This window comes from Fukomys damarensis, unplaced genomic scaffold (assembly GCF_012274545.1).
Source record: "Fukomys damarensis isolate Sample0158 unplaced genomic scaffold, DMR_v1.0_HiC HiC_scaffold_16, whole genome shotgun sequence".
In the NCBI taxonomy this organism is placed as follows: domain Eukaryota; kingdom Metazoa; phylum Chordata; class Mammalia; order Rodentia; family Bathyergidae; genus Fukomys; species Fukomys damarensis.
Window position 1 is genome coordinate 2,394,359 of NW_022900928.1, and position 9,368 is coordinate 2,403,726.

At 53.9% G+C, this 9,368-nt stretch overlaps 1 long non-coding RNA gene across 1 annotated transcript; it reads left to right on the forward strand.

The window, feature by feature from the left end:
* Positions 1–2,507: 2,507 nt before the first annotated feature.
* Positions 2,508–4,528, forward strand: LOC117286385. Its single transcript, XR_004517566.1, has 3 exons — positions 2,508–2,565; positions 3,709–3,800; positions 4,245–4,528. It is a non-coding gene; the product is annotated as an uncharacterized LOC117286385 (long non-coding RNA).
* Positions 4,529–9,368: the final 4,840 nt, after the last annotated feature.

Genomic DNA, 9,368 nt, shown 5'->3' on the forward strand with positions numbered 1-9,368 from the left:
TCATGCCTGGCGCTCGGCTGGACGCTTCTCAGAATCAACCTCTCATCCTCACAGCGGCCCCGGAAGATGAGAACATCAGGATCAGAGAGGCAGAATAATGTCCCAGAGGGCCGCAGTGTGGAGAGGGAGGGCGCCCGAGAGGAACCGGCAGCTGTGGAGCCAGATCCCGAACCCCGACAGTCCCCACAGATGGCATCAGCGGCCTGGATTCCCTTTACCTCCTCCCTCAGTGCTGGGAGCCTTCTGCAGACGAGGTGAGTGCTGGCTCTGACCTAGGGGCACTGAGATACTGAGATAAGACACCATCTGCAGCCCAAGACTGTCTGGTGAAAAGGGAGGGGAGTCTTCACCCAGAAAGACCTAAAAGAGACGGACTGGTAACCACATGTGCTTGGAACTGGAGATATTAATACACGACCCAGGGAAAAGGTCATCATGGAGAAGACTCCGATGCACACCCTTCCACTTCCTTCTCAGAATTGCTGTAACTCAGCAAGCGGCAGGAAATAAACGACAGACCCGTCTTTTGGAGACCTTAAGGGTCGGGCCGCAGGCAGCCTGACCCATTCGAGTTGTGTGAGACCTGTTGAGGTGGAAGCTCGTGTCCTGCCCTCTCCAGAACTGAAGGCAGAAACTAGAGAAAGCCAAGTTGGTAACCACTTTTGATTTCGGTCTCTGACTGTGAGGGAGATAGTCTCAGTTGCTTTCTTGTCGCCGGGATACAGCTTAAAGGGGGTGGACGTTTCTGTCCATGGTGGGCTGCTCCAAGGCGGGAGCATGGGGAGGGGCCTGGCTGGGGAAAAAGGTGCCGGACTCGTGGGGCCAGGAAGGCGGGAAGGGCGGAGCTGGGGACAAGCACACCACTTCCTGGCCAGCCCGGGCGACCCCTCCAGCCAGGCCCCACCTCCTGTAGCACCTCTGCCTACTGAGTGCCCCTGTGGGCAAACCCACAATGCATCTAGCGCCCCATGATCCACCTTCCACACGCATGAGAATTTGGGGGCTCATAATCCATCTGAGCCATAACAGCTAGGTTTTCTTCTGGGCCAACAAAATAACAGTTGTTCGATAACTGCTTACTAAGCACTCATGCCAAGTTGTCAGTAAAAATTATACGTAACTTTCCGAACACTCTAAAAGATAGAAGAACTCAGCTGTTTGGCTCCTGCTCTTTATGGAGTTTGAGGCGGCAGTTGGGGACATCGTATGGCCCCTGACCGCTGCTGAGGCTCCTTGTGGACAAAGCTCGCACTGCGTTCTCAGAGCGTGAGCCCAGCTTGCAGGTGAGGGCCTCAGGAAAGTAACGCTGGAACTGGCCAGCCGCAGAGGCCACACAGGAGCTGGGTGCCACAGACCCTGACTCTCCTCCAAGTTTCTGTTTTTCTGTTTTGGTTGTGTTGTGGCTGTGATTACTCTGTGTTTCTTTCAGACAGAGTTTAAAGTCAATTTTTTAAAACATGCAGTACACATGGCACCGCACATAATACATACAACTCATACAAAGCACATTTATTACCTAACAACCTAAAGATGTACACACACAGCTGAGGCTACAAGGGCAGGGTGTGAGGTGGAGCTGGGCTTGATTCTGTATTTGCTGGAAATTAACTTGCCACACTCTCTGAACAGCCAGTGCAAAGGTGGAAACGTGGGATTTGCAGGACTCACACGTCCATAGCAGTAAAGGAACTTGATGATGAAGAAGAGGAGATTTTGAAGACCATTTCCCCGGGTCGTCACGTTTCGTAGTGACAGACAGGGAGGCCTGGGATCCTCCTCCTCCACACTGGTATGTCTCAATATGTCACCTTTCACTCTTCTCAAAAGAGATGCATTCTCTAGGGACCCTAAGAAAGGGAGGAGGAGGAGGAGAAAGGCTCGTGCTCGCTCCACTTACCCACCCACACCCACAGGAGCGGGCTGTGCTTACTGCCAGGCTGTCCACCCTGGGGCCCTAGTGGCCTCCCATGAAGAGTCACCAGGAAATCTCTCAGGCTTTGGGGACCAAGTGGGCGCTGCTGAAAGAAGCATCGCTTTTGCCCCTACAGCATGAAAACAGCCTTAGGCTCCCTGTCCATGGCGGCCATGCTGTGTACCAGTAAAACTTTATGTCCAAAGTAAGCACTGGGCCAGGCGTGGGCGATAGCCTCAGTGTACCAGTTCCTGGTCTAACCGCCTTTTGGTCCTTTTGACCTCCTTCTCCCTTTTTGAAAATACAATTATTTTTAAGTCTTTTATTTTTAAATCATTATAGACTCGCGGGAGCTACAGAGATAGTGTGAAGAATTTTTTCCCTCATACCATGTACCATAGTTGGACCAGTCCTCTGTCGTGCACTATTTGGGTGGTTGTATTGGTCTGCAGTGTATGCAAATGCTGCCACACCGTCACACACAGGTTCGGAGTCCCAGTTCCTTGCAACCGGTGGGTGGGCATTTCCTGTGGGGAGCGCTGGCTCAGCCCCAGGCCTGTCCAGTGCTCAGCAGAAGTGGTGGCTCTTCTTCAGGGACCTCGAGGCTGACGTTGCTGGAATTCAGGCACTGTGCAGCACACGGAAGGCAGAGGGTAAGCGCTAGAATCGCTCCTCACTGACCTGTGCAGCTGCAGTAAACCTGGGCAATGCTGTTCTTCGGTTAAAATCAAAGTCTTTTCAAACAGGCTGTGTTTCAGCTGTGCACTTTGCTTCTTCCTCTCTACACGAATTCGCGTGTTTCACAGTGTCGAGGTTCACACCCCAGTGGATGGCACCCCCGCAGCACCCCCATAACCTCCTTATTTTCTTTGAAACAGAGCTGGCCTCTAAGCATCATGCACCCCCAGTGGGGAGAAAGTGCAATGGAGCTTCCCTTTCCTTTTGTCCTTTAACTGAACTACTGTTTAGAGAGGGCTCAGCTTTTCCGTCTCCAGAGCAGCGATGACGAACCTTTGAGAGGCCGAAGGCCAAACTGCAAGGCAAAACCACTTATTTATTGCAAAGAGCCAACACCACAATGAGTACTGAGATTTTAGGGTTAGGAAAAAATGCGCACATTAACATCTCTCGTCTTAAAAGAAAACAGAAGTGTGCCGTGGGTTCGCCACCACTGCTCCAGTGGAAGAGAGGACAGGGCGTGGGGCGTAGACCCCCTGCTTCCTGGGCTCCGCTGGCCGAGGTCATGGCCAAGGCTGCCCGTGGGGGCGCCCGACCTGCCTGGCCCACCGCCTTTACTTCTCGGAGTGACCCAGTGTCCCTCTCAGGGTCCTTGCCTCAGAGCCCCTGCCCCCGGGACCCCTTCTGCCAACTCCCCCGGGACCCGCAAACCCCGGTCATTGCTGTGCCCAGGTTCCCAGGCTGTGTCTCAGAAGGGGTGACGGGGACTGCTGGAGAGGCGACCCTGCCACACGTGCCCCTCGGGGGACAGTGGCCTCTCCACATCCGGGGTCCGCAGGGAGCAGGGTGCTGGCGCTGCCTCTTGGGCTCTTTGTCTTCTGCCTCCCACTGCGAGGGCCCGGAAGTGGTGGATTGTCTCTAGGTCAGTCCTGGAATCGAGTCCTTGGCGCACCAGCGGGGTGACAGCCTTTGGAAGAGCCGGAAATTGCAAATGCATCACCCTGACCTCGTGGCCATTGTCTTGCCGCTGTCTGAAGGTCAAAAGCTATCTTTGTAGGGACGTTTGCTTCCTCATGTAGCTCTCTAATTTCCATGTGCTCCTCTTCCTCCCCTCATAGATGGGGGGGGAGCAGTGGATCTGATTTGAAGCATTATCCTGTCACACACACGGAACACCACACATAAAGCTTCATCAAGGCCGTGGGACTTGGTAAGACTGAACCCCTAGACTGATCTAGGGATAGATGTCTAAATAATGTGGCACACTTGAATATAGAATAATCGCTGGGAGTGGTGGTGCACATCTGTGATCCCAGCACCTGGGAGGCTGAGGCAGGAGGATTGCCATAAGTTTGAGGCTAGCCTGGGCCACAGTGCAAGATCCTGCCTCAAAAAACAAACAAAATAAGAATGTAGAATAATCAACTTACTTTTAGAAGACTCATTTTTAGAGCCTTCGACTGAGACTATTTTGAGAGGAAGGAATCCAACCAACAGTAAGTCATGGGAAATCCAACTTCTAAGTGAAGAACAGCCCACCAACAGCCTGGCCCCAGCGGGAAAGACTTTTGCATTTGTGCCCGACCTGTGTCTGCAGCCCCCGGGGTGCTGCCAGCATCAAACACACCCTTGTGATTTGTGGTTCTCTTTCCAGCTCTAGATTTGCAAGTCCAAGCTGATGCTGTGCCCTGAAGCAAGTTTGTCGTGTTTGAACCTGCAGCGAGTTTTGGAGACCAGAGAAAAGCAGCTGCAGGATGACACTGTCCCGACAGCACTGCTCGGTGAGATCTGCAGGCATCAGTGCAGCCACGAAAGCCACCAGGCTGCTTGCCAACCCGGCCCAGAGCCGAGCACAGCCGGCTGAGCTGGCGAAAGTGATGGTGGGCGAGGGCCTCACACCGCCTCAGTCCTCAGGCCCGGGCAGAGACGGGAGCTGCGGTGGTGGCCACCATAGCGATCCACTGTGTGCAGTACTGGTTGTGATGTTATTTTCAAAAGACCAGGATCTCAGCTGTGTGGATGGGGATCCCAGGAATCTGCTGCATTCTGCCTTCGTGAGCCGCGACTAAGGGCAGGCGACAGAGCTTCTTGCTGAAGTTGAGATGGCTGCAGACTGACTTCCTCCCTGGGGCAGGGACGGCAGTGAGCATCCTCCTGCCACCTCCCAGCCTGGGGACACTGCGAGGGTGAGGACTGAGCCACTCGGGCCCTGGGATGCACAGGGAGCTGGCTCTTCAGCCCTTACTAAACGCATGCAGGAAGGAACACCGTGCTCCCACCCTCAGAGCCAACCTACCCGGCCGTTGGTCAATGGTCACTGCGGTGGGAGTGGGGTGTGCTTATCGCCCCTGCACACTGCTCCCAGCCTCGGTGTCTGTCCTCAGCTCGAGGTGTGACTCGGGAGTCACATTTCCAGGCTCCAACGAGTGCCTTGCCAGGCCATGTCCTGAGGCCAACGGCAGCTGGGCCGGTGTTTCCCTGAGCGTGGTTTGTCCTGTGTGGCTCCTCCATGGCCCACGGGCGCCTGAGTGTAGCACAGAGGTGCAGCCTGCACTGGTGCCTCAGGGGCAGAGCTGGGGGCCCCTGTGTCCTCTCCGGCAGGGATGACCCACTCACCCGAGTCTCCTGTGGTCCTGCCTGTCCTGTCTCACTTGCACCTGTCACACCTGTGTCTCTCTGGTCCCCAGGTGGGCCAGTGTGTTCCAGAGTCAGCGTTTTTGCCTTTGTTCCCTTCTCTGCCTAGAATGCTCTCCCTCTAGGTCATCACGTAGCTGGCTCCTTCCCATGGTCCAGTCTCCAACATGGACTCTGAGAGCAGCCGTCCAGGACTGCACTGCTAGAGTAGACCCCACCCTGCTCCGGTGGATTCCGTGACAGAGCTCTGCTCTGCTTCTGCGTTTATTCTTCTAGGGTCTTAGCTCTCTTCTGACCCCTGTAATGTAAGTGCCATGAACCCTGAAAACTTACCCATCCTGTTTATCATGATGCTCAATAAATACTGGGGAAAGGGACGAATCAGGAATGGGTGATTCGTTCTGTGAATGAATGAATGAACAAAGGAACTAATGGATCAAGACGGTTTAGAAAGGACTCATGCTTGACTTGAGAGTACTTCCTCTGCCTGGAGGTTCAGGAGCTCCTAGGTGAGACCCAAGAAAGAGGCTGAACACTTGGATGGAAGAGAAGAATCTTGGTCCACCTCTTGCTAAGTATGTTAAAAGCAAGGATTCTATTTTCCCCTTTAACTTTTTCCCTTCAAAGAAATGGAGTTGGTGGGAAGTGGATGTTTCTGTTTCTAACAGCAGGTGGTGCTGTTGTCCTTCTCCCGCAGGGAGATTTTGCTGCACCGCTGCAGGTGCTCGGTGCTGCCCTGCAGATCCGTGCCACGCAGCTTCGGGTTTGCAAGGCGCAGGAGATCTGGGTTAGTGTGATGCCTGCAGGTCCATCGCACTATCGCCCGCACCTGGTGACAGCGTGTCCGAGAAGCGCACTTACAGGCGTGCGCTCGGGCTGAGACGCGCTGGCCGCTTGTCCCGCGTGGTGACCTGTGTGGTGAGCAGCACCCGTGTCCGGGCCTCAGACTTGTCCTCCCGGAAGCCGGGAGGCCGGCTGGGCTGTTCACAGCGCCTGCTGCCTTTCACGCAGTAGTGCGAGACTCTGCACTGAAGGCTGGTGTGGCGTGCTCAGGCGCTTCGAGTCTGTCAGGAGCTCTCTGCTGAGAGGTTAACTAGGCTGTCTTAGCACTGTCTGCACAGTAAGCTCCACGGAACCAGCGAGGGACACGGCGGGCCCCGGGCAGGATTATGACCCAGTTCTCGGGAGGGGAGGGGAGACTCCATCAGGCTCCTCATGGGTTTCCCAAGCCTTAATCACCATCATTTGTGAAATGTAACACATGGCTCCACTTTGCTGAGCAAATATAGCAAAGGTAGGTGCTGTTCATTATGTCTCAGGCGAACTCTACTTATAGACGCCTTAAAGGGGCTGAATTATGTATCAGGACGATGTGGCTTCTCATGCTCAGCATCGCCACGAGATAGGATTTACACCTAGATGTGCCAGCGTGCTGGCCAAACTCCGCCCCGGAGAGAACTCTACGAGCAGATGACAGAGACTCACACCCAAAGCCCACCTCCGGGCTAGGGTGTCACAAGCTTCTCAGGAGTGCCTGGCAGGATGCGGCCTGTGACTCCCAAGAGGACTGCAGCCTCCCAGAGGAAATGTGGGGAGACCCACAGAGGAGACGAGGAAAAAGGCGCGGCGGATTCCGGGCAGAGGTTCTGCTGGTCTTCGGTTTTCTCATTTGGGTACAAATTAAAGTTTTCGCTGCTGTGCACTACTGTTTACCCCAACGCGCACATTTTTATGTTATGCTGTTGTTATAGTGTCTGTGGGATGGTTGTTTTCCCTTTAGGTCACTTTGTGCAGCGGAATGAAATTTCCTGGCCAGCACGGCCTCTGCCTTATTGAAAAGCAGTCTCGCCCACCTTTGCTCTGAGGACCTAGCAAGGCGTCTGCACACTTGGTGCAGGGATGGAAACGTGGGAAGAAGCAGGTGAGACGCCCTGATGTCTGTACGAAAGTAGTGAGTGTAGTCTCTCCCCTTTAATTCACCTTTTTCTGGTCCAGTGCAACAGCAGGAATCTACAGTAAACTGTATTGTTTCAGGAGCTTTGGACACCCACCCAGCATTACAGCATGAAGACAAGGTGTGAGTGAAATGGCCTAAGCACATTTAACGGTGAACATTACACCGCGCACATCGTAGGGAATTCATAGACTCTTTAGATTAATTTACTTACCAACGCATTGTAATATTTCACATCTAACAAGTCTGCCTAGTGCTTTCATTTCCTTAAGCAAGAGGTTCCTCTACATCAGCTCGGTGTCCTCCTACTTTTATGATACTCTGTATGTGGCAGGGAGACTGAACACACAGCCCGGTGTCATTTTCCAGCCTGCTGCAGCCCGCAGTTAGAAACGATCCTACACTGCTGAGAACTCCTTAGTTCTGTTTTTTCCCCCATGCTCCTCTCTGTCTCTCACTTCTCTCGTGAATTTCACTTTTCCTCTTAACCAAATTCCTCCTTCAACTGACTGGCCTTTGTCCCTGCCTTCCTCCAAGCTGCTCTTGAACACAAGTCCTTTCCACATACGAAGCAACCCAGACTTCCACCCTGCTCCGTCGGCTGGCAGGTGCGGGGCCCGCCTGTCGCTGTGGCTGTGATGCTGCGGTCCCCGGCGTCCAGTGTGTGGGATGCCGGCTGCCTCTGGAAGTGTTCTCTGTCTGAGCGGCTCTGCCGCGGGAGCTCCGGATCCACAGTCTGGGTGCAGAGATGGGCAAACCGTAAGCCGTGCTGCTCCTCCACTCCTCTTGGTGTGCGAGGTCTGGACCGCCGCTCAGGCGCAGAGGTGACTGTGGTGGAGAGGGATTCTGACCAAGTCACCAGCCCCAGACGCATGAGGAAGACACAGGCATCCCCAGCATATTTGAGGGTGGAGATGTCCAGGGTGCTTTGTGACCCAGGCCGAAGAGAAGAGAGGAGTCCGCAGGCCAGGTAAGCTGTGCACAGTCCCCCGCTGCCACATGCGGACGAATGGCGTCCAGCCGGCCTCTGGGCCCGTCCTTTTCCCGGGTGTTGGGCTCAATGCTGGGTCTCATCTCATTGATCTTTATGATATGGGGCAATCAAATACAAATTCCAAAGTCCCCAAGTTTGAAACTTTTTGGTGCTTTTCATTCACTCAGCCGTCATACACCTATACTCACACCTTCCTTGCCGTCTTCTCCTCTAGAAAATAATGAGCTGGTGGGAATGAGTTCCCGGATCCATGTTCAGCGTCGCACCTCTGATCCCGGTTCAAACCAGCTATGTCCAAAAGGCTTCCTCAGACAGTCGGGAAATCTACAACAGCTTGGATATCTGACACTCAGAAAGCATGACTACTGCTGAATGTAATGTTTTCATGGTCATGTGAAATGAAGGAAGAGAGAGAGGACGGAAAGAAGTCCTGGTGAGTCCCATACAAATGAAAGTATCCACAGATAAAACGGCCAGGCCTCTCAGAGGTACTCTAAACACTCCAGCAAAAATAAAAATGTAAAACGCTGGGGTGACTGGATAAAATGAGAACAGCAGAATGTTAATGGCTCTTACGTCTGTGATGACTCATTGCCCGTTTCTCTCTTTGTTGGCCTATGTCTTTAACAAGACAGAAAACTTTGTTTGGTAGATGGTTTTGCTTCAAAGTCTGCCATCAATGTCACACAGCAGGGCTCCAGGGCCCCTTCAGGCACTCGAAGTGCTGTATGCAATGTGTACGGGAAGTCTTTCCCTCTGACTTTCTGGATTCTCCCAAGCTCTGTGCCATCCAAGGCCGAGGGGGTCTGCTTCTGCAGGTGGAGGAGCAGCTGGCTTTCCTCCGCTCAGAACTCAGCAAGGAGCACCACAACTGTGCGGTCTCAGGGAGGCCAGAGGGCAGCTGTGGACAGCCCCGGTGGATGCTTCCCTTCTCCCCATCCCCGCAGGCTGAGTTTTGAGTCCTGTCCAGCGCTCGGTGTGGCTTTGCCTTTCGCTCTCCCTGGTGCTGTGCAGACAGCGGAGCAAGGGGAAACTCCAGGGAGACCCGGCAGAGTCTGTTTGACACACCGAACTGTTGGGCCAGGACCATCACATCCGGGAGACCCAAGCACGGCTGCACCACTCTCTTCTGGTCTCTTCTGACATCCAGGACTCCATGACTTTGGCATCGTGAGGGCTTCCCATCACGTGCCAGG